At 42.9% G+C, this 24055-nt stretch overlaps 2 long non-coding RNA genes across 2 annotated transcripts; both read right to left on the bottom strand.

The window, feature by feature from the left end:
• Positions 10992-15389, bottom strand: LOC110400016. The gene is made up of 5 exons (XR_002439532.1): positions 15320-15389; positions 15131-15224; positions 14155-14179; positions 12481-12550; positions 10992-11904 (listed from the first exon to the last, which is right to left on the bottom strand). It is a non-coding gene; the product is annotated as an uncharacterized LOC110400016 (long non-coding RNA).
• Positions 16154-19260, bottom strand: LOC110400298. Its single transcript, XR_002439739.1, has 3 exons — positions 18969-19260; positions 18135-18281; positions 16154-18026 (listed from the first exon to the last, which is right to left on the bottom strand). It is a non-coding gene; the product is annotated as an uncharacterized LOC110400298 (long non-coding RNA).

Genomic DNA, 24055 nt, shown 5'->3' with positions numbered 1-24055 from the left:
TCTCTCCTGTAAGGACATGCTGAGAGACCCGGGGCTGTTCAGCCTGATAGCAGCCTTTCAGTATCTAAAGGGGGCTATAAGAAAGAAGAGGACAGACTCTTTAGCAGAGTCTGTTGCGATAGGACAAGGAGAATTGGTTTCAAACTAAAAGAGGGGAAATTTAGGCTGGATATAAGGAAGATGGTTTTTTTTATGGTAAAGGTTGTAACGCGATGGAAAGCACAGCAACGACAGCAGAGCAACAAGGTCCTAAGCTGCTGCAAGAGAGGACTTGCTCTAATGCAACAGCTGTGGGCACAGAAACAAAGGAAAGAAGCAGCTTACCTTCAGAAGGCCTCAGGTACATAGGAATGTCCAGCAAGATAACCTTGCCTCCACTGCCAGCCCTTAAATGAGGTCTGGGAAGGGATGGATCCTGGCTCCACACCTCCCGGTCACTCTGTTGCATTGCTTGCATCTAAGCTCCCCTGGGTTGGCCCTGCCTTCCCACCAGGTGCTCAATCACTGCTTCAAGCCATGACTTAGCATTTCCACTACAGCGGTAAAACACTGGAACAGGTCGCCCAGAGATTTGGTGGATGCCTATCCCTGGAGGTGCTCGAGGTCAGGTTGGGCAGGGCTCGGGAGAGTTGGACCAGATGGCCTTTAAATGTCCCTTCCAACTCAAACGATTCTATGATTCTAAGAGCATTTCTACCATGTGTTATCAACATAAAACTACTCTCTCTCACACATCTCAGCCTCACTTCATGCACCTGGCTGCTTTCTTAAACACATTAAGGGAATGCAAATGCTAGTTTTAAGCAAGATGAGCAGATGCAGTGCTACTTCTTCCTCTCTTATTGCCCTTTTCCTCCTCCTCGTCAGATTTCAGGGGTATGGCCATAACTCAAAGCTCAAAATTTCCCATGTCTTTTGTATGGGCTCCATTTCAAGATGTCAGCAAGTTCTTGATCATCTTCTCCAGAGGTCTTTAACTCTAGCTGTTTCTAAGACTACTTGTGAAAAGAGTTTGTAGTTAAAAAAATGCTGTTGCTCCCCCTTAGACCTTTTTTTTTTTTTTTTTTTTTTAAATTGAGGTGTACTGCTGTCCCAAAAGGAATTAAAATCTTTTTTAAATTTTGTCCTTGGTGATGGATGCTGGACATATGGAAGCCTGGCTCAGAGCTACTACCCAGATGCAGCACAACAGGGTTGACAGAAAGCCCAGCATGGCAGGAGCTAACACCATCACCTCTCCACACATGCTCATACCATGTCTGCTTAATCATTTGGCTCATTCTTTCACAAGCCTATTTGTATAAATGAGTCTCACTTTGTCACAACAAATGCCACCCAACTGTGGTCAACGTAAGCTAGTACAAAAGCAGGCTGAGTAAACTAACCAGAATTGCTTGTTCTTGATCACTTAAGTTTGTTGCTTTACAACAAAACATTCTTTTTTCTTTTTTTTTTCAATTGTTAATCTCCCAGGGGTAAGCAAAGGAAGGTTTGATCCAACTTAATTTAATTTCTTTTTCAGGTGTTGCTTTATACTTTTGCTCCTTTTGAAGATCCTAGAAGGACCTCCTGTGGCTTCCACAAAGCAACTCAGAGAAGCACAGCATGGGACTTCGGTGGTTTCTCTGATACCCTCAATTAAATTGTTAAATGGCTCTGCAGCATTGTTGCAAAGTTAGGCAAACCTGGCTCACCCAATAGGACAGGAGTTTAAGCTTTAGAATTTTCCTAATTTTCCACTTGCTCCCCCAACCAGCTGGTGTTAAGTGGTATATATTTTGTTTTACAAGAAAGCTAGGGACATTTTTTCACATCAAAAGTCTCCCTTAAGACTTACTTAGGCAAACATTATTATTCATTTTAGAAGAATTTTATAGCAGTCGAAGTCCTGGAGAATAAGTATGTTTAACTGATCTCGGTGATACAACATTGTTGGTATCACTAATTCCACAGCCATCTTTTTTTTTTTCCTGAGGACAAGGGAGGTAATTTTCTGAAAATTACGTTGCTTTCTAAAATAGCTCTTTTCAATGCTATCCATCTACCTTCTGGCAGCATAGTTTAATTTGCATTTAAATCATTTCCTGATATTGTAGGAAAAGTAATTATACATAACACTACCAATTTTCAAGCCTTGGCTTTTAATCGGTCCACAGGCAAATCCCTTTTCTATGTTCTAAAACCACATCCCCAAAATGTAAAATTCCCAAATACCAACCCTGGCTTTTTTCTTAAGGCCCCTTCATTTGCTAGCGCATCTCATGTATTAAATTCCGATCAATAGAAAAACACGTTGGTATTTCTATTCCTGGTTTCTCTTTAGGGTTGTGTCACTTTGGTTTGCTGACTTTTCCCTGACATAAAGGTTCAACTCTGCTAGCTGAGCAGAAGACCTTTTGGGGATTCCACACTCATGACACCAAAATCATTTCAATGCACCAACTCCTTTATAATAGTTACAGATGTTGGATCATGGCCTGATTCTGAGATTTTAGCGCAGGTGAAGCAGGGAATTGATGTAGTTTGTGCCAACATGGCCACAGGGCACTCAGTTTTGATTAGGTATAACTTGATCCTGTGCTTCCTGCTTGGTTCTAGAGGCATTTTTCTCACTTAGATCCAGATGCAATTGCAGAATTCTTGGACTTTACAGGCTTTTGATTCACGTTAATTATTTAACAAAAAAAATCCACTGGATATCTAGATCACTCTTAACAAGATCCCATATCATATTAAAGGAGAACACCCTTGAAAGCTGCTTGATGTGTCAGTTTTTTCCCTCAGAAAGATGGTGTCTTATAAAAGATGAGGTGTATTTTTCAGAGTTCTGAGCCACATGGAGAGAAATAAAACCCCTGATAATGAGTGCCAGCTCAGAAGTGTTAAATCATTAACTGTATAGCAAGTTGGATATGAAAAAGTGCTGCATCATAGGGGCTATCCTATGGCCCATTAAGTCAATACTGAATCCATGAAATTCAGACATGAGTGCAGTTTTCCTCACGGTTTAGGATCTGCCTTGATCTAATCTGCTAGGCAAGCTCCCTCTCTGCCATTAAAATAATTCAACCCTTACAATAATTCAAGACTGAAATTGCTAATGACATGCTGTGGATCTGCCTTATAATCAACTCTTATCTGATGCTTGAAGAACCTTCAAAGCATGTAAGGAGTCCTAAAGATTTCAGTGCAGAAAATGTTTGTCCAAAAGAGGTAGCATACCATACAGTAAATCCTAGCAAACCAGTGTTTTGCGAGGCTGCACACTGAGCCTAGAGTAATATTCTTTATTCTCATACACCAGATTTTGTCAGTGAAGTTACACTGAGCCAACAAGAGAATATTCTGATCAAACTTCCAAAGCTTGTCAGATCTGAAGGTCAATGGCAGTGATGACCCTTGCTATTTTCACCTCTCAACAAGCTTTTAATTTGTTCCAAAGCTTGCAACAATTCCACAGATGCCTACATCGGATCGCTCTAGAATGATTCTTCATCTGGACGATGGTGGCAAGTGGAAGGTCTTCCCTGCTATGCATCTGTAGCAACAGGCCCTTTGCCCCTCCTCCCACTCTCCCACTCACAATGTTGTAGCTCTTTACAAGCTGACAGCAAAGTTTTCTGATGACGTTTTTTCCCTTTTTCTAACTTAAAAAGTAAAAAGCAGTGAAAAACATCAACATGAACAATCGCATGAGGAAAAAAAGGCACAGCCTGGTACTAGAGATAGGCCTATGTGTAAGAATAGGTGCATCACAACAGCTGTCAGCTCTGTAACGGAGCTGCACAAAGCATCCAAGCAGCAGCCAGAGAATTATGATAATAAAAAGAGAGGAAGGGAGTTGTTTTTAGATAAGAATTGCATTAAATGGGGAACTGTAATTTAATTGAATGTATTTTTGAATATACGTAAAAAGAAAATCTTTTTCACTTACTGTACAATGTAGTAAGTTAACAGTAACCTAGAGTCTTAATAAATTGATCACTGCATAACATCAATCAAATTTCTCAATTTCCATAATTCCAGCAATTTATATTCATTGTATTCCCCTGTCTCCTCCCAGTAGTCTCCATTTACGGAGATACTAGCTTATTTTTATTGGAGCCTGTTTTCCTTTCAAAAAAAGACGTGGCCGATCATATTCTAAAAAAGCAGACAATTCCCAGCACTTGGATCTCAACCATGGGCATCCTACAGACTCTCTACCTACCCTCCAGTAAGTCATTTGACCCTAATCATACCTCTCTCTTTGAAAAAATGAGAAAAAAATCTCTTTTTCTCCAAAGACTGGAAGGTCTTTAGGACAGGACAGATGCTTTGCTATATTTGACAGTTGGACGAGATGATCTTAGAGGCCTTTTCCAACCTTAATGATTCTACGATTCTATAGTTCTGCAGTGTTTATATATATAACGTCTCTTTCTTGCCCCTCCTTCTCTGCCTTTTTCCTTAATGCAGATTATTACTATTGATAGTTCTGTGTCATCACTGCTTTCATTCTAGTTATGTTGTTGACCTATAAGCTACCTTAATTAATAAAATAATTTATTTTGATATCTTTTTTCTCCTGTTCTAACAGACCTCCCAAACAGAGCCCATGTACACTCCCTGAGAGGAGCCCTCTAGCCCTCCTTCGGCCTTCCCACCAGCTGCAGAAGAATTATACTGGTGTGAACTTGACCCGATGGTTTATGGAGTTTTAATTTTTTTTATTATACCCTCTGTAAAAGCAGTGAACACACACATTCTTCCAAACAGTTCTGGCCCTTGCTAGTTTGATGGAAAGGAGGTTAATAACATATCTGGATAAAACAAATAGTTCGATGGATAGCACACATTGATTAATACCTGCTGCAGTGCCAGCAAAACCGAGGGAACAGCACATCGTAATTCTGTTATACTGAGGATGTGCTGCCAGTGGAAGGGGAAAGGAGATTATCACACTGCTTTGTTTTCTAGCCGTGTCTAGCAGCTCAGAGTAATGCACAGATATGGGGTCAATCTCTCCCCCTCCCCTTGACTCAGGGTTGGTGAAAGATCTGGACCGGGTGCTGCAGAGCACTTGAAACTCAAGACGTGCGCTCCATTTCAATGTGCACTGCCAGTAAATCCCTCCTAGGCTGTGCCTGAAGAGGGGATGGAGCAGGGGGATTAAAGGCAGGGTGATAAGTTTGAAGAATATGAAGGCGATGTCTTGCATACGCACAGGAGGAAGGCAGCACTGCACGGTGCTGAAGTGACACAGGACCCTCCACGATGCCCAGCAGAGAACAGCCCAGCAGGAGGGGAGAAGCTGCCCATGAGAGGCTGAATTCTCTCGCTTCCACTCGCACTGCCTGGGTGTCACTGCTGAACACCCTCGCTTTTTATTTGGCAGTAAATAATTCATGTCCCCAAGCCGTAGGCGGGATAGGTTTCAGGCAGAAAGGAAGGACTCCAGGGAGCAGCTCTTTAAATATGCATCGCCTCCTGTTTGCAGGCACAATGTGTGGGTGCAGCCGCACACTCAAATTGCCTTGTGTGCGCTGGCACCTCTAAATATACCACAAAATTACCACCGTGGCTATTTACGGGGCGGAGGGGGAGGGAGGCTTCGAAAAGACAGACAGTCTTTTTTAATCCGGTCACCTGTTTTTTAAGCCCAAACAATTGGCATCTCTGTGACACTGCTGTATCCCCAGTGGGGGGAAAGAGTTACAGGTGTTTTAATTATACATTAGTACAGCATTAAGCTAGTTTTATTTGCTGAACATTCTGTCAATTACTGTTGTTACTTGAGAGGCATGACTACTCCCAGGTTGATTGTGTATTTAACTAGCCAGTCAATGCCATTAATCACCAAGCATTTTCAGCCAAGGATATTAACACTGAAACCTATCCAAAAGGGCTTATAAATGGGTACTGGTGTTCTTCAAAAGGAAACGCTGCTTTCTAATGCAAGAGAGGTTCTCTTGAGTGTTTTTTTGCCTTTATTTTGTTGTAAATTGCAATCTAAATACAAAAGGGAAATTAATAATTGTACCTAATGAAATAACTGCCATTCCAGAAAATTAGTAAATATGTGATCACATCATCATCATATGAACGAAGGGCAGGAAGTCTGTTGCTGCGATGCGGCTGCTGTGAAAACAATGAAGTGTAACAAACATGAAAACCAAACAGGGACATCCTCCCTTCTGGAGGTTGGAGAGAGGGGATCTGGGTGAGGTTAAAAGACCTCACTAAGTAGTTAGGGATTGGAATTAGGACTCTGCAGTCCTGTTATTGATCGCGACGCACTTGGAAAAAGACACATCCCTGCCCATCCCCTGTAGAAGCAGGGGACTTGCTATGTGACCTGAAGCCTGAGGCTTTGACACAAGCATGGGCCAGGTCCCAACGCAGAACTCAGCTTTGGGCTCAAAACTTCAGCTAATCCCTCTGCACAACTCAGCCACGATCTCCAAACCTTAGCTAACCCCTCTGCAGAACTTAGCCATGACATTCAGGCTTTAAATGTACCATATTTCATCCCCCTCATTCCTTTATGCCCCAGCAAACTGTTCCTCACTGCTTCAGTGGTTTTGCAACACAGCCACATGGGAGAGATGAAGAGAGTCCTAAATGTCTCAGCTTCTCGTAAACGCAAGAGGGTTGTCATGCCCAGCACACGCTATTTGGTAACAAATGCTCCAGATACATGCTTTACATTCTGGATTGTGCTTAGCTGACATACACAATGTATTTATCTATCTCCACATAGTGAATAATCAACTAAAAACTCACTTTCATTAGCTTCATCTCCCCATTGTTGGCTCACATCCTGCAGTTTTCATACTACATCTGCAAAAGTAATAAACTAATTATAGAAGCCATCTGGAACAAGAACAAAGTACAATAATTTTATTTTTTTTTAAAGCCCTCGCTAAATAAATGGTACCGTAATAGATGGGGTGTCAGAAAAACAATGATCATAACAAACTCGGCGTCATTAAGGAGGAATGCAAGGAGATTTACATCAAGAAACTCATGATTGCTCATTAGTAGAGACACAGCAGAAGCATTACAATCCATTGAGGACACAGTTTACATGCTGAACTGGAAGTCATACCTGAGACCAAATGCCATTACACAGATATCCCAAGAGGAAAAAGAGAAGAGGAGCAATTGTTGCTTCAACCTTGCGCTCTGCATTCAAGACCAAGGGACAGCCCCCTGGAGAGCAGGGGTGAATCAATCAACAGCAGTCACTTCTCTGTCACCTTCCGTTCATGGTGATACTACTGTCTAATGGAGATACATGATGTTGATAAGCTAATAGAGCAAACTGTGATTTCTACCAGGATCTACATCTCCCAGAGAAGCAGAAGGCAGAGTAAAATTCAGAACAAATCACAAAAAAATGTCATTTTTATACTACTGGGAGGTGGTCCTCTCTTTTTTCAAGACACATCCCTGGCTCTTGGATATTTACAGATGAACAGTGAAGATCTGTCCACTAGGAAAACACATCTCATCATTGCCATCGGTTGCCTTCTCTCCAGTGACGTCCTTCGGCTCTAGGAAATTTGTGGTGATGCACAGGAAGCTCACTGCTTCAGCAGTGGCTGCTTTTCAGCCATGAACTTCTTCAACCACTTCAGCTCTGTGCATCCCAGTGAGCATCTCCTATGACGTGGCCCACATCTGGCAGCTGCTAGAGCTTGTAGTTGAGAGGGTCTCCAGGTTCAGGAGGCAGTAAGTACTTGTATACATGGGCGGCTCATCTGTGTGTGAGCAAAGCATCCCCAGCAGTCCCCACCTTGGGAAGGCACCACACAGGAACAGTTTTAGCAGTATAGGCCAAGGCAGAGCTATGTTCTCCTTGTAAGGATGTAAGGAGAGCAGCTAGTAGGCCATTCTCCTCAGAAGGGAGCTTGAATGTACAATTTTACTAAATGCTAAAGATTTCAGAACAAGGTAAAGGCTTCTTTTATCTCCCAGCCTTGTACTAAGCAATGAGCTGGAGGTCAGCTTGCGGTAAGGTGGCATTTTGTATGTGATACTACTATTGTTTACTAATTAGAGGTGATTGCTTTGACTTAGAAGACCAGGACTGCTCAGTGCATGGCTTCTGCTGGCACTGCTTTGAGGATGACTTGTTTCAGTGTTTTCAGAGGAGGGTGAGAGTGTGATAATATGTCAAAGCATTTTCTGATTGATACATGTGCACAAATTCAGAAATGTGGCACCGACATTCACATCTTCCAATGGCAGTAGTGGTTAACAGCATATTCATGTGTTCATTCCAAAAATTAAGTGATAAATAGCTCTATTACAATAAAAAGTTGTACTTCTGAAGGGAAGGGCAGCTTTTAAAAATTTTCTTCTCTGTATTCTACCTAATTACCTTTGGCCTGAACCTATTTGGAGAAAGGTCTGGGATTCTTTTGGTTACCCAGCTGCTGAATCAACGTCATCCTGCCTTAAAGTATTCCAACACACATCATTAATTCTGATTAAGAAGCATCACTCAGTTGTGATTCTTATTAGAACTCTATTAGTGTCTCTGCTAATAGATGCCATCTCTGTTATTATCATAATTATTACTATTTATCACTTATGTTACTGTGGCAGTGCCTTGAGGACTCATTCATAAGACAGGCTCTTATTGGATCTTTTGCAAACAAGGAATCAAAAAAAGTTTTCTCGCCTTCAGTACTCTTAGTTGGTAAAACAACAAACAAAGGATGGAGGAGTATAAGGAGACAAAGGGACCATCTGGGTTAGCACTAACACATTGCACTCAGCACCTCTGGAGCCTAAATTTAGCCATAATTTCCCCAAAGAAAACCAAAGAATGGTACTCAAACTTCAGCACTTACATCCAGATATCAGCACCGTCTGTGTCTTCAGGTGCATAGATCACCACCTATGGGCCTCAGTGCAGAGATACAAGTTCCAGCAGACGCAAGTATGGGGATTCAGAAGACATGAACTAAGCTGCCATCCACCAGACAAGTGTGCATCCAAGTAAACTGTACCTCCCACTTATCTGGAGTGTGCAGGATACGCTCAAGAAAGGCCTACTATGATTAAACTCATTTATAGTGGTTTTAAGATAAGTAGCATATTGCTTGTTTGGAAGACTAACTATAGAAATCTAATTTCAAAGTACCACATCTTGAGATCCCAACACTCACTGCAGCAAAGTCCACGTTTCATGTCCTGGCTGCTGGTGCCATGCTCCTCCGTTACACTGTGAAAAGCAAAATGAAGAGCTGGCCACAAAGTCCTACATGTGCAACAGATAAAGAGTGGGGCAGGATGAGCTGAGGGAATAGGTTTATTTTCAAAGAATAAATAGAGCAAGGAGTTCAAGAAAAGTTTTATGAAGTCGACCAGACTCTACTCTCTGTAGCTCCTCTGATCCTCCCAACAATCTGGAGTCAGTCATTGGCTCTGTGCGGCCTTGTAACATTAAGGAGAACATAAGCACTGGTTTGAGACATTTGAGATGCTTTGTAATCCCAAGACAGAAGGTATCAAAGAACTGCAGCATACTTATTGTTAAAAGTGTTTTCATTCAGGATTATAGCACAGTTGCAAAGAGATCTTGCATTCCTGCATCCCTGTAGCCCTGGGCTGTCTTCTTTCCACAAATTCTTTTGCAACTGAACTTGGAAGATTAATATTTTAAGAGCAGCTAATGCTGTTAATTGAACAGGGAAACAGATACGTCAACCTTTGTTTTCCACAGGACTCACTTCAGAAGCATGAATGATAAATGCACCCCAAGAGACATTATGATAATCATAACACCAAATAAATTTTTCAGACAATGAAGTTCATGGCCATTAACTTTCAGTGAGATGCAGAAAACACACTTGGTGCTAAGCTACTTCCCAAACACATGAATATGTATTCTGCTCTGTTGTAATGAACTGATACAGCTTAGATGAAAAAGACTGTGACCAGGTGAAGGCAACAGGGATGAAGCTCAAAGCAAGGAGAGATACTCAATTAGCAATCAGTTTTGTCCTGTGCCCTTACTGTGGAACTCCACAACAAATGCCTTGATAAGACCACAGAGCTGATGGTTCCCACAGCAGCTTTTGGCAGTGAAAAAGGAGAGGAGTCCTGCTATCAAATAATAGCAGGCGCTTGCTGATGTGAGACAGAGAGCTTTAATTCCCGGCTTAAAATGACCCACTGGAGCTGAGAAGAACAGCAGAAAATATCAGGCTTCATTGTGTCATTAGGTACCAATGGTATAAAGTCACTTCCATTCAAACACACTCCTCCTCAACCCTGTAATTAAATTAATATTTTGAGAAATGGTTCCCCGGGTTGTGTTTTACCAGCGTGAAGTGTTACTCTCAGCCACATGTCACAGCCTCGTGCTATGCACTCTTATAAGAGTTTGGACATGAAGTTGTCAGGTTGCTGGCTGCACAGCCACTCCTGTTCTATAGTGCAAGAGATCCTTGACCCAAGCCTTGAAAATGAATTGTTTTGGAGAAGATGCTTCCCACTCCTTGGCCCCTGTTGCTTTTGCCCATAATAAATAAGTAAGTAAATGTTTTCCTTGGAAAGAAGAAACACAGAAAATCTTTTTTTCCTGATTTCTAATGAAGAGGGATATTTTCTTCAGAAATGACTTGCAGGCAATTTTTTTGTATCAGCCCCAGACACAGACTCTCTGCAGTGAGAGGCATGGAGCTGCTTTCCCAATTACACTGCATTTCTTTGTAGATTCAGCTGAAGGAAAACATGTTAAATAAATTATTTGTTTCCAATTATTCACTCAGCTCTAAAAACAAATACGCACACATGTCTTTACATAGAGACATAGCAGGCAGACCAAAATATTTGCTATTTTAAGAGCTTAATGGGAAATAACACAGACAAATGCCTCTTCTGATCACAAGCAGCTACATCACCACCCCCTGTGCATATCATTGAGGGCAGAGAGCTGTTCCCCTGCTGCAGGTAACAATGTGACCGAAAGGAATGCATTAAGAGAAAAATACAAGCCTATAAATATTACACCATAAATGTTTTATTTATCTCAAAGATAAAAATGAAGGCACACAGCCATTATTCTCTTTGTCTGTATGCTATTCTGTATATCTGTGTCTTCCAAACCGTGGTCTATTGGAGGGATGAGGTTTTGATGGACCTTCCCAAAAGCTGCATGATCCCCTGCTCTGACAAGCTCTTGTGTCATCACCCAAACAGCATAGGTGAGACAGAATAATACAGGAGAAATGAGCATACAAGACAGCATTAGCAAATCCTTGAAGATATGCACAAACGTATTTGCTGTTTCATTATGTTTCAGAACAAGTTTTGTTATCTCTCCCTTTTTCTTACATTTTTCAGACTTTTTTTTAATATGATAGTCCCTCCTGCTATGTGCAAAATGACATCATCAGGGAGCTAGATACTAATGGTCAGGAGCAGACTTTCCCTACATGCTCTCTAGTGGTCCCTTTCTCCTCCTGCATCATTAGCCCAGTGAGCACACCCGCCAGGCAGAAAACAAGGCAGCATGGTTTACAGCCCACCCTTGGGACAGGTCAACCCAACACGTACAGTACTGCACCTGTAAACAAGTGTCCTGGGGAAAGATGCACTCATGCACTCAACCTGAGACTTCTTGACTTCTTCCTAGTTAGTGAAGAAAGCTAGCTCACTTCACTACCCTGTTTGGCACAGCAAAAGCTGAAAAGTTGTCAGGAGAGCCTCTCCTGGCTTCTAGCACATCCAATAGTTGTGAAATCCAATAGGTGAAAGGAACTGGGAAGCAGACAATTACAGGATGACCTCTTTAAGAGACTCCTCTGTACTAGAAATTCAGGTAGGAAGACACCAAGACTTCTTCCCATCCAATCTCCTCCTCATTGTCATTGCTGCAATATCAGTATAGCAACAAATAACACTCTGAAAGACAAAAGAAAAATAACCTCATAATGTCCCTTGTTCTCAGCCATCACAGTGACTAAATCTATAGAGAGCTGCGGGTCTGAGCCCGGCAAACCAGAGGGCTGCTCTGACCAGGGAGCTCCTCTGGGGCTCCCACCATGGAAGGACAACACCTCTCTTGCACTGCTGGTTTGTCGAGCCCTGAGCAATGTTCTTGTTAGGTGCAACACAGCCCTGGTGAGCTCTGCGTATTTAAATGGAATCTTCGCAATGGCGATGAAGGTGGAAGAGCATCAGTTTGAAAAGGACTTGGTATAAGACTGCGTATCAGTCAGGAATCAGTGCTGGACAGCTGAAGGAATGGCATTTCCATCTTATCCTGGCACTTTTCCATCAGGCAGAAACATCATATATGTAGGAATTTTGTGTGTCTGCGTGCATATGTGTATGTGTGCTCGTGCATATACATTAAACTTTCTACATCTCAGAGGAAACAATATCTAAAAGAAGGCCTTGGAAATAATGAATCTTAAAATTAAAGAGCCACACTGAAGTCAATTGAGTTGGACACAAGGTTAAGAAAAGATCCCATACCTCTGGAATTCAGCAGTCCTGCACCAGCAATTTCTTCACTCATCTACTACAGAACTCTCCCAGAATCACTCTGCACAAGAAGATGTGATGCATTTCAGTACATTTGATACATAAGAAAGAAGAATAATCAACATAAAGTTAGTGAAAGGAGAAATAATTCTCCTATACTAGACACAGAGAAGAGTAGCATTTACGAGAACAAAACTCATCAGATCAAAGGCAAGTTTTTACTCTATAAACCATCAAGAATTTCTCTGGAAGGGGAGATCACAAAACCAAGGATGAATTGTGTGACAGCTGGGGGCAAAGCCTTCACTGCTGATAAGATACAGCCTGAGAAATGTCTTCCAGGGAAGGTTAACTTAAACAACTGCACTACCACCTTTAGGATAGATTGCCAGGTTACAGTTGGAGTGCTGCAATACAGTAACAGTGCAGGAGTAGCAAAAATATGAGCAATTCCATTAAGATCAATGGCTTTTTCACTACTTTTTTAGAAAATTCATGATATAGAAACACACTGCTATGTAAATACGTGTTAGCCAAGCTCCATATATGTGCTTAGGACTAGGAACACACAGACAGTCCCCATCACTCAGATGATCCATGTTGAATTGCTGGAGTGCAATAAATTAATCATATGCACGAATCCTCCTTGACAAATGATCCCTCCTAATTATTCTTCCTTAGGAGACTTCAAGAATGGAAATTTAATCATAAGCAAAGAAAATCCACTGAACAATTCCTGCTACCCCAGACATAAAATTCTAAATCTGTAGTTTTATTTTAGAAAACACCTTTTTACATTAATTAGCAGAAGCTTTTGCAGCTGATTCTCTCCCTCGGCAATGCAGGTAGATGGTGCCATAGGGGTAAGGCGCACAAAGGATGAGATGCTGCAGCAAACCCTACTCTGCGAGTAACTACTGCTATCGTCCCGCAGTGCCTTTTACCCAGCCCTTAGAAATGTGACCTGTTCCGAGCCCCTGCCAGGTCGGCACTTTCAAAGAAAACCTTCGCTGGCTTTGCTCACTTTTCAATCCGAGCTGGAGCAATTTCGCTCCGCCACCCGCCGAGCAATCATTTCGGCAGGAGCAGCGTAGTTTGACCCCATTTAGCAGCTGCAGACCAGACCCTCGTGCTCACGCCTCCACTGAGCCCGGGTCAAGTAGAAGCCAAGAGCACTTCGTGCTGCGCTCGGGCACATCCCACCCACACTGTGGGGCTGCCCCACGGCCGAGCATCCCCATTCAGGGAGGGATGCAATAACTCTCCTGCCAGAGCTGAAAATGAGAGGAAGCTGCTGCTCACCCGAGGCGTGAGAAAGCTGTAAAACAGCACACTATGTGTGGGAGGGAAATGGAGCCTGACGGGTTTGGGCCATGAAAGCACCAAGCGTAACCCAGTAACGGATTTTGCTATTACTTCGTGCTGTGGTAGCGTGAGGATACTGCAGGGTGGGAAGCTCAGGGCCAACCACACCACTGTAGTGTGAGAGGGTGAGACCTGCTTCCCTGCACCTGTGTGTATGACACGTGCTGGGGCTCACAGGGTACAGCCCGCTCAGCGTTCCTCTGCTCCTTCCTCTCAGAAAAAAAAAAAAAAAAAACCACCAAAATGAGAAAGGGAAATTTACTCGTCCATGAGGCCTTTTTAAACAAAAGAGGTAATTACCTGCGTACATCCATTATGTGCAGAGCTGCTCCGATCGTCACCAAGCATGATTGTCAAAGTATAGTTAGTCAGGAAAAAAAAAACACAACAAAACAAAGCTGTTTGACTAATGCAAAGACATGGACCAAAAATTCCTCTTGTCCATCCCATCTGGCTGGAGGCAGGACTCCCCCTGCAATATGGGTCCTTGGCTTTCAGCTCCCTGTGTCAAAAATTCTTAGCACTGTATTTTTTCAGAACTAGTCTGCTATGGAGAGTTACTAAACATACATCAGCAGCCCAACAGAGCACTAACAGGAGTACACGGCAATCAACTAAATGGACCGAGCGAGAGCTGGGAAAGAGACAGTGTGGGAGAACGTTAAGTGAATTGGTGTGTTTGTAAAAATGACATATTAATGGTCCAATGGACTCAAGGTCCCTGTTTAATTCAGGGAAAACAGAGAACCGGATCAAGCTCCGGGAGGGCTTTTTAAGGCGTCCTGGGGCTGCAGAGCTTGTGGAGTCACCAAGGCACAAACCCCATTTTTCCTCCCCTGTTCTATGCAAGCATCAGTCTAAGCAAAAGCATTTCTCACATCTGGATGCTGTGGCTCATTTCTCCCTCTTCACAGCTGCCTCCAAGGGAAGAAGACATACCAGTGGGAAGTACACGTTCCCCCAGGTCAGCGGCACAACATCACAGCAGTGATGCTGATGTGGGAGTCCCAAGCCTTTCCCTTCCCTTGGCCCCTTCTGGCAATGCAGGAGCAGCTAGCAGGGGTCCTCCACCCTGCTTCTCCCTCAGGCCCCAAATGCTAACAGCTGCACCCCCAGCACAGCCATGCCAGCTCTCTGTAGGCAGCAGAGCAGCAACAGGAGAGCAAGGTCACCACTGGCATGTTCTCTAACCCACATCAAAAAAGCCAGAGCGTGAGGTGAGTTACAGAAGGCTGGAGGAGGAAGAAAGGCAAACATCTCAGTTCCACAGCCCTACCAGCAAGTAATCCCATGGAGCTCAAAATCAATTTGTCCTGACTTCCATAAGCACGGAAGGAGAATCAGGAATCCTGTATCTACACATTACAGTCCTAAAAGGGAAAAAAATCACACAGTTGATAAAGCAAAAGCATTTTTTTCTTTTCTAACCCCAGAGCTATCAGACCAAGAAAAAAAGAAACCTCACCCAATATACGGAAAAGACTGGCATCGTATGTGCTTTCACTGTTACTCAGCACTCCCACCTGCCTTCCTCCTCACACCAGATTTCACTCTTACTAATGAGCTTACAATCACACACACCTGTTCCAGAGCTAAGGTAGCTTCGTGCTTGGTGTAGGTCAAGGCAAGCTTTGTGTGGGCAAATGTGGGATACACTTCTAGATGGGAAGAATGCTTAATTTTGAGATATTCATCTGCAAGAATCCCAAAGCTGTCTGCGCAAAGGTGGAGCCTCCCAAAAGCTGAGGTCACGGACTTCAGTATTGGAAACCTGGAAATTCCACCAGTTCCTACATATCACAACTATTTGTGCAAGCCCTACCAACCCACACAAACCTGAACAAAATGATCCCAGAGCCCTTCCCCACATTGTGCATTGTTTCTGGTCTGATCACGAGGGGGCCTGCTCCCAAAGTTCTGCCTGATGAATGCCGTAATGTGGCCTTACAGTTAACTTCTCATCCAAATGAGAATTAACAGACTTCACAAGTGTGTGTGCACACGTGTTAGTACATGCACGTGACAGATCCAATTAGGGACTGCATTTCTGATAGTCTCTCACTCCGACCAATTCTCTCCCTTTAGCACATGTACGCTAACAAAACGTATCATAGTGTCCCGTTCTCCCTTGGATTTTCTGAAAGTGAGAGCTGTAGAGTAATTTAATGTCCCCATTTACCACATTTTTATTGAATACAGAAATCAATAACAAACTGCTGGTCAATAAAGTGCTGTTTATTGAAGGCAAAATCCTTTTGCAGGTGCTGGAAAGGAAAAAATAGAGGAATAATTAATAAGTGTTTGACAGTGGCCACTGGGCTGTAACTAATAAGAGGAATGTATCATCTTTTAGAAGAAAGTTTTCATTTCACGGCTGCCTGGAAGACCTGGGGACATTTTTCTGGCTGCCTGCAGGAGCAAGGCATAGGTAGTTACCTTCTCCGATGGATGTTTTAGCCAAGCAAGGAAAACTTTTTTGCATCTCTTTGAAATTGGTTATTGCCTGCACACAATTACTGTCTCCAGCAAGACAAAACATCATTGTTACATTCCTACAAGGTAAACTGAGATCTTAATGCCCCCATTATCATGTGGCTGCACCCATTGCCTCATCAGTATTTAGATCCTGATGCCTCCATGACACAGAGCTGGAAGGGTCCTGGTCACCCCAGACAGGCTGAGTTCAGCTCATGGGAATAAAGCAAAAGAGTGAGGAAAAATATGACAGTTGGTACACCGAAAAAGAAAAGTACCCCTAAAATCCAAGCCCTTACACCAGTGGAGGAATAAGCACACTAACTGAAATGCACTGATTAGTTATGCTATCTTTGGGAGTCTCCTCTACTGCTTCTGGTTTCCAAACCCTGCAGCAAAGCACTCCAGATAGCCCAACCACACTGAACCCAAACCCAGGTGCTGCCTGTGCACAGTCTTTATTTAGGCGGTTTGTAACCTGATTTCTTCCAGATGAAGACAGAAAGAAGAAAGAAGGGGACTGCAGTGAATCTACAGGCACGTTTCAACTCCTTCGCCTGGACAGCTGGTCTCCATTGGTAAGGTTTTGTGGACCTTTTCCTGCTGTGCTCTATCCATATCCAAACAACTCAAGCGCACCTTCGGCTTTCTTTTGCCCTGCAAGCTTCTGTTTCCTCCTTCAATGCTATTATACTTCACTTGGAGTGATCACTCTATATTGTCCCACTGTTGTGACCCTCGAGTGCCACAGCTTTTAGATTACGCTGCCCTGTCCATGAAGACACAGATATCAATAGTATCTGTACATCCATCCTGATGAACTGCGAACCACTACAAGATCACCCTGAGGGAGGAACCATTTCAAATGCCCAAGAAATGAAAATTAGAGGGGGAAAAAAGACAAAGACACAAAGAAATGGGGATGTTTGACTGTATGGAATACACGTCTGAGGAATAATAGCCTTCAGGTTGCTGCTGCTGCTGTTTTTATAGCAGCAAGTGTGAACAAAGAATGGAGCTGTTCAGGTAAGAGAAATAATTAAGCCCATAATCAGTTATATGTCTCCAGATGGAGACTCATTAGCTTTCCAGGCAACGTGTATTAAAATTCTGACAAGTTCATAGCAAAGTCCAAGCAATTCAAACACCTCCCCAGAATGTCTCTGGCCTGTAGGGTTTCCTTTTAACCCTCGCTGTTGTAACGTGTTAGTTAGAGGTAATGAGGGGAGTGCTCCAGCATTGAACCCAATCCATATGCTGCCTGATGTGAAGGCATTAGGATGTAAACAGGCTGACATTTCGTATATTTAGGGTTTAATCTATATGTAAATTTCCCGAGCGTACTTAAAATATAATTCACACAAATTTACGTTTACAATGTAGGATGTGATTCTTCACGTCTTTAACTAATGCTCTCAGATCCGTGCCGTTGTATTTTCTGACACAGAGCCAATAGATCGTCCGAACAGGAGCAGGGCTGAACGTTTCCTTTTGCAATAGCAAAAGAGACCCGAGTGGTTTTGATACACGAATAGCAGGCAGTGGTACGGCACACTGGACCTCTGCTAAGACTCCTGTTAATTAGGCATCTGTGAACTTAACACCAAATGAACTCTAAAGAAACCAGTGCCGGTCCAACAGCATTCCCAAAGACATTCAACCCCTCCATGAGACCTTCAGGAGATCTGGAAAGTTGGCTGGAAAAACAAACAAACAAACAAATAAATAAAAAAAAAAAGCAGTTTGTATCACAGACATCATTTTAAGGTCAGAAAAGGGCTTTAAACAAAGACAGAGGTCACTACCTCCTCCGGTTCCTCCTGCACAGAAAACAGTAACTCTCTGAGGCAGCCAGCTCTGATTGAAAGTCTTCAAGCAATGGGGATTCATCATTCCATTAACTCTCACGATTTCTCATTTCCATGGCAGTGAAACGGTAGTTTTCATGCAAGCTGAGAAACACGTTGAAAGGAAATGCTCATGCATATAGAAGGAATGAATCACAAATTCTCCTACTTAATATCCATTTACATTTTTCACACTAACGTGCAGGTTATAAACAAGAGACCTAACAATTCTGAGATTTTATCTAGATGCAAAAATGTTCTTTTTAATATTAAAACTTGTATAATGTATGAAATTCAAAGCCATGTATTTTTGCTTACAGCCAAGCCATTCACGTTCTGATGGTTTAATTGTCTAGTTCAGAAGGAGCCACGTTTGTTAGCTGTATGTAGTTCTCAGGCTATTTTATTCTTATTATGTTTGTATAAAGACAGAAAAAAAATGGACGATATGCACTTTGATGGTTTTATCTTAAAAAAAAAAAAAAAGGAATATTTACATGCCATATCTGATTAAAAATTTACCAGGTAGTAATATTGCATTGGGAAAATTCAAACATAATTTCAAGGTAGAATACATGAAGAGTACATGTAGTTAAGACCAAACCTGTTGCAAGAGCAATCAATAAAAGTATTCATTAAAAACCTTGGCCGTTCAAAGTTAATGGTTCTCTTAGAAGGCTCTCAAACACCTTAAGGGGAATACAATGCGCAATGAAGACATTTAATTAACCTTAACTCTGACCCCCATAGCAATAGCATACACGTATCTTGCAATCATTATTTCTTTCCTACCTGCTATGTACCTCTGGGAGCACACTTTCTCATCACAAGGATCTTTCCGTGCTTTTCTGAATTTCTCCACAAGAAGCATAAGGGACTCTTTATGAAATCACGTAAGGAAGCAGAGGCAATGGGATAAGATTAAAGATAAACACAGGTGGAGATCATCTCGTTTGCTGGGGTGGGAAAATCGTCAAGATATGAGAAGATAATCTCTAGTAATGTCACTGTGGCTGTTCCTCTCCCCTGGCTGTACTACAACAAGAGAATGACGAACAGAGACGAAGAGTCAGAGGGAGAACAATTTTTTATTTTACACACAAAAGAAATGACATGATTCTGGGAACGAGCAAGGCTTCCAGACCACCCTCTTGCCTTGATTCCCTGTTTACAATAAATAATAACCAGGGCTTTCCCATGGGCGCCAAAAAAAAGCTCTATGGAGGTAAGATGAAGGAAGGGAGGAAGCAACTGGCTCAGGTTCCTTCTTGGAAAACTTTCCAGATTTCTGCTAAAACTCTTTGTGATCTCTCCCCCACTGACACTGTATTTGGTGAGAACCTCAGACTGAGGGTTGTTAGAGATTTATTCACTAAAAGCTTTTCAACTCGCACTCCAAATGCACAGCAAATTCACACACGAGTGTCAAGAACTCCTGAAAAAGTACCACTTAGAAAAAAAACAAAGGCTGAAGATTTTAAGAGGTGGATGAGAAATGGCTCTTTTACACTCAGAACGTCTTAATGTTCATAGGAGTCTATGAGGACACCAGGGTTTAATGGAAAGGGAGAGGAACCCCACACTTCAGAGAAACTTCTGCTACAGAGGGGATTGTATCAAAAGTGCCATTTCCTTGCCCTGCCTTACAAAGGAAGCCAAAGAGTTCTTAAAAAGACAGATCTGCTAGACACAGGCTGACAGGCACTAAGGCTTCAGCTGCACCAAAAGAGCAAAAAAACCACAGCCGAAAGTGTACTTGGAAGATTTTTGGAGAAGAGAACAATCTCCTCTTCACCATAACAAAATAAGCTGCCTAAGATACCCCAGTTACAGGAAACAGTGCCATAAAAGGAATGCAGATAATTTAGGAGAGTAAAAAATTTGTGTAATATGGATTATTTTCCCTCGTCTTGCAGCAGTTATTCACTGTACTAAATAATACCTAAGGAACTAACACAACTCCCTTAAGTTAGTGAAGAGGCTGCCCTTGACTTCATCTGATGATGAATCCAGTTCCAAGGAAGGAAATTGAAATGGATGGACTTTCTTTCATCAGTGAATGATGGAACTGAGGAGAGCTATTTTCCAGCTACATCCATTTTGTCTGGATTCAGCCCTAGCTTCAGTTTGTGCCTGAATGTGACCACCACTGCAGCACAGCCTCTGCTGGGGCAGGACATGGTGGATCTTATACACAGCATGGCACAACAGCACAATCCACTTTGGAGATGAGAGCAACTCAAGCACTCATTTGTGAAGAACATGTTTGAGCCCCCCGAGTCCATGATAGCCCAAAGATCTATGGATGTATTTTAACATCTGGAAATCCCAGAACAAACGTATGTGCTTGGATAGCCTCTCCCAGGCTGGCCACGACCTGGAATTCAGCCTCAGTAGGGACGATGTGCTTCCTTCGACCACCAGCCCCGCTCCCCTGAAAGTTGCTAAGACAAAGCCAGCTGTGTCCTGTTTCATTTATGAGAGCAGATGTGATAATAGGCCAAGGCCTTACAACCTGAGGGCAACGGCCCTTTGCATCTACATATGAAGCAAAATATCTGAACTCATTACTTGCTGGAGCTGACAGCATCTGCTATATCGTGTCATCGTGCAGACTGTCAGAATAAATGACTTGGAAAGATCAATACTGGTAAGAGATATCAGGGGAGAGGCAGGCAGATGGCTTAGATAAGAAGAGCTGAATTCTTCATCAAGGCTGTGATTTGTGCTCATCGTGTTTTGGTTGTTTCCTTAAATTTGACTTTTCAAGGACCTGCCTGCACAGAGCAGGCAAGTGAGCTCAGAAATCACGAGGAAATAGCCCAGCCCCTGTCAGTGAGAGTTCCAATAGCATCCAGAAACAAGCGACAGCCTCAGCGTGGTTCTCCTGCTCTAGAGCACCCATCCATGTATCCTGACCGTTATACCAACACCCAGCAACTCCAAACACTTTGGGATCAGATGGCAGAAGCATCTATCTGGCAGCAGATACGAGTGATAAACACTCTCTTCGTACCATGTGAAATCCATACACTGCTGGTGGCCTCGTCATTGAGCCTGCTCCACTATTGAATCTTATTGGAAAAGAGTAGGAGGCATTTTGCCCTGGCATCTCTTGCATTGAGCCCAACTACAAGTTCAGTGCTGCCACAAACTTTCACCTTCTTAAATTCAATATTTTGCCATCTGAAGCAGGAAAATTATGAAGGGGAAAAAAAATAAAAAGCTCATCCCAGAAGGAAATGAGCATCCGGCAGCCTAATAACCCCTTCACTGCAGACCGTGCAGGGCGGCGCAATTAAAGCCATAAAATATTCAGAATTGATTTCTGCATGTGGAAGATACGCTTACAACATAACTAATGATGGCTGCTGCTGTGATTCTGGGAGGGGAACCCTCCCCCACAAAAGCTGCTCTCACTAGGAAACCTGCAGGTCTTATCCTATCTCTGCCAGGAGAGATGAAGGTCAGATAACCCAGACAGGCAGCAAATACATTCGGCTCCTACCCAGCCCAGAACCCAAACCATCACAACTCAACACTGTTTTGAACTGATCGGCAGTGATTTCTCATAGACAGAAAGACTGCCCTGACCTGGGTCCTGCCTTGGTGGGCTTGCTTCTGTCTGATGGGTGTGGAAGCCTTCTCCAGTCTGCCATGTTCCCTTTAAAAGCAGAATTAAATGAGAAGTCAACCTCTTAAGTAGAGCTCATTTGCAACAGTGTTTTGAGCTGCACAGTACACAGAATGCATCCGATCTTCTGTAAGAAGAGAGATTCACACACGGTATTACTTTTTTCCTCTTCTGCTTTCCAACCACTGCAGTGACCACTTTGCAAAGTCTCACTCATGCTGCAGGGCAGCGTGATGATACCTATATTTTCTTTGCAAAGCCAAAGCAGGCACTTACTAATGTGCAATTCTTACAACAAGAAGGGAGGTAAATGCTGCAGCCAGCAATGCTACAGCCATGGAGAAAATAGAACTTCTCCTGAAACATTTGGGCAGGAGATCTCCAGGCTGGTACCTCCTTCAAGTCTCCATCCACCCCAACACAAGCCGGAAGATGAGGAGCCCTATAGCTGGGACTCTGCTGTCCTAACCCAGTTATCCCAGCAGTTATCCCAACGTATTCCATGGAACAAAACCCATTAACAAAAGCCTGGACTTAAGTATTGACAGCTGCAAGTCTCCTTCAAAAACCAGTAGTTTCTCCTGCTGCATTTAATGGTGAGAAGCAGGAATTCTTGTCTATGCATAGCAAAGAGGGGAAACGCAGCCTGAGGCCCACCCTGCAGCCAGCTGTGAGTTAGAATGAAACCATTTCCATAATTCAGCTAAAATTTGCTTCTTGTCCTTTCCAAAAAATCACTGTCTTGTACAGAACATTGGATGAGTCCCCTTGATTTACAGCTGCAGTCATTAGGAGATGTAAGAAATATTAATGACCTAAGAATTATCTTGCTCCTGAAAGCCAAAAACAATCTGAATAAAAAATTCATTGATCAATATTCTCCCATCATTTCTCACCAATTAAGCCTATAAGTGTACCTTCAAAGATAACTCCAGAGCAAAGGCTTTATGGGCTTAGCCTTGGCTGTTCACCTGTGAAAAATAAAATCTGCTTAATTTTTATGAGATAATAATTATGTACCTTCTTTTTGGAAGTAAATAATTCAGCAATGATGAGTTGCACAGTACAGAAGAGTGGGCTGCCCACGTTCTGCCTGCTGATAAGGGGCAATTCTGCTGTCCCATGGAGTGCCTGCAGCACCAGCATTAACCTCTGCAAACATCTTGAGAGAGAAATGAGAAGAGCCCTCCCAGCAAACCTAAACTCCTCTGCCAGCTGACATTTGTTTCCTTTTATCTATACATTTGTCTAATTAAGAAGATATAGTGCCGTTTTAATTTTCATATAAACTCTTAACTTCGATGGGGATGCATTCTGCAAACCAAACAAGGATTTATTAAGACAATAAAGCAAGCACTTCATAAAAATTTAAATGCCTGCTACAAACATCTTTTTTTTTTTGTGCAATCGAGAGGCCAAAAAAATCTCTTAAACAGGGGGAGGCATCTGCAGCAGTCAAGCAGCCTTGGCAAGAAAAGCACACATATGACGTCCCTGCGTGCAAGAGCGGATTCCCATTTCTGAGGCCACAGCACCTAGGTTCAGCAGGACTGTAGCTGTGTGCCAGCACTGCACCTTTTCATGCACAGGGGTGCACTGGTTCAAATTAATTGATCCATTTACAGGGGCCTCGGCTCAGAGGGAAGCATATTAGTTTCCCTTGCTTGTGCTGCATCGCCTGTTTATAACAACATAGTTAATCAAAGGAAGAGGAGATGAAGATCTTTTTTTGCCAGTGTGGCAGGAAAGACTGTGAAGCTTTAATTGACCCCTCGAGAGACAAAGTGAAAAGCTTGTGGAATGAGCTGAATTTTTAACACAAGGGCACATTTTTCTTTCATTTCGGCTCTGGAGACTATAAGAAAGGGTCATGCTCCCTGGTCCCGGGTGCAGCTGCTGTGCCTCCTCACCTGAACCGTTCCAGAAGCAATGCAGGTATTAATACCTCAGAGTAATAGCTCACCATAATCCCTTAAACCCCGTAATTGGAAAAAAATGATCACTGCTGACTAATGATTTTAAAGGCTGGGGCTTAATGAATTGAGCTCTGCATACAATGCCAGAAGATTTTAAAGTGGTTGGTAGCTCTGTTCTGCTTGTCTGGGCCATGCACAGAGGTGTTCTTCAAGACAACGTGTCCTGAGGCTGCAAGGCAAAACCTAGCCACGTCCTCCCAGCCCAGGACTGCGAGGGAGCAGGGATGCTGTCCTGGATGTCACTGTCCCTGGAGGTGTTCAAGAAATGT

The sequence above is a fragment of the Numida meleagris genome, chromosome 5, assembly GCF_002078875.1.
Source record: "Numida meleagris isolate 19003 breed g44 Domestic line chromosome 5, NumMel1.0, whole genome shotgun sequence".
NCBI lineage: Eukaryota > Metazoa > Chordata > Aves > Galliformes > Numididae > Numida > Numida meleagris.
This window is presented reverse-complemented; position numbering and strand designations above follow the sequence as displayed.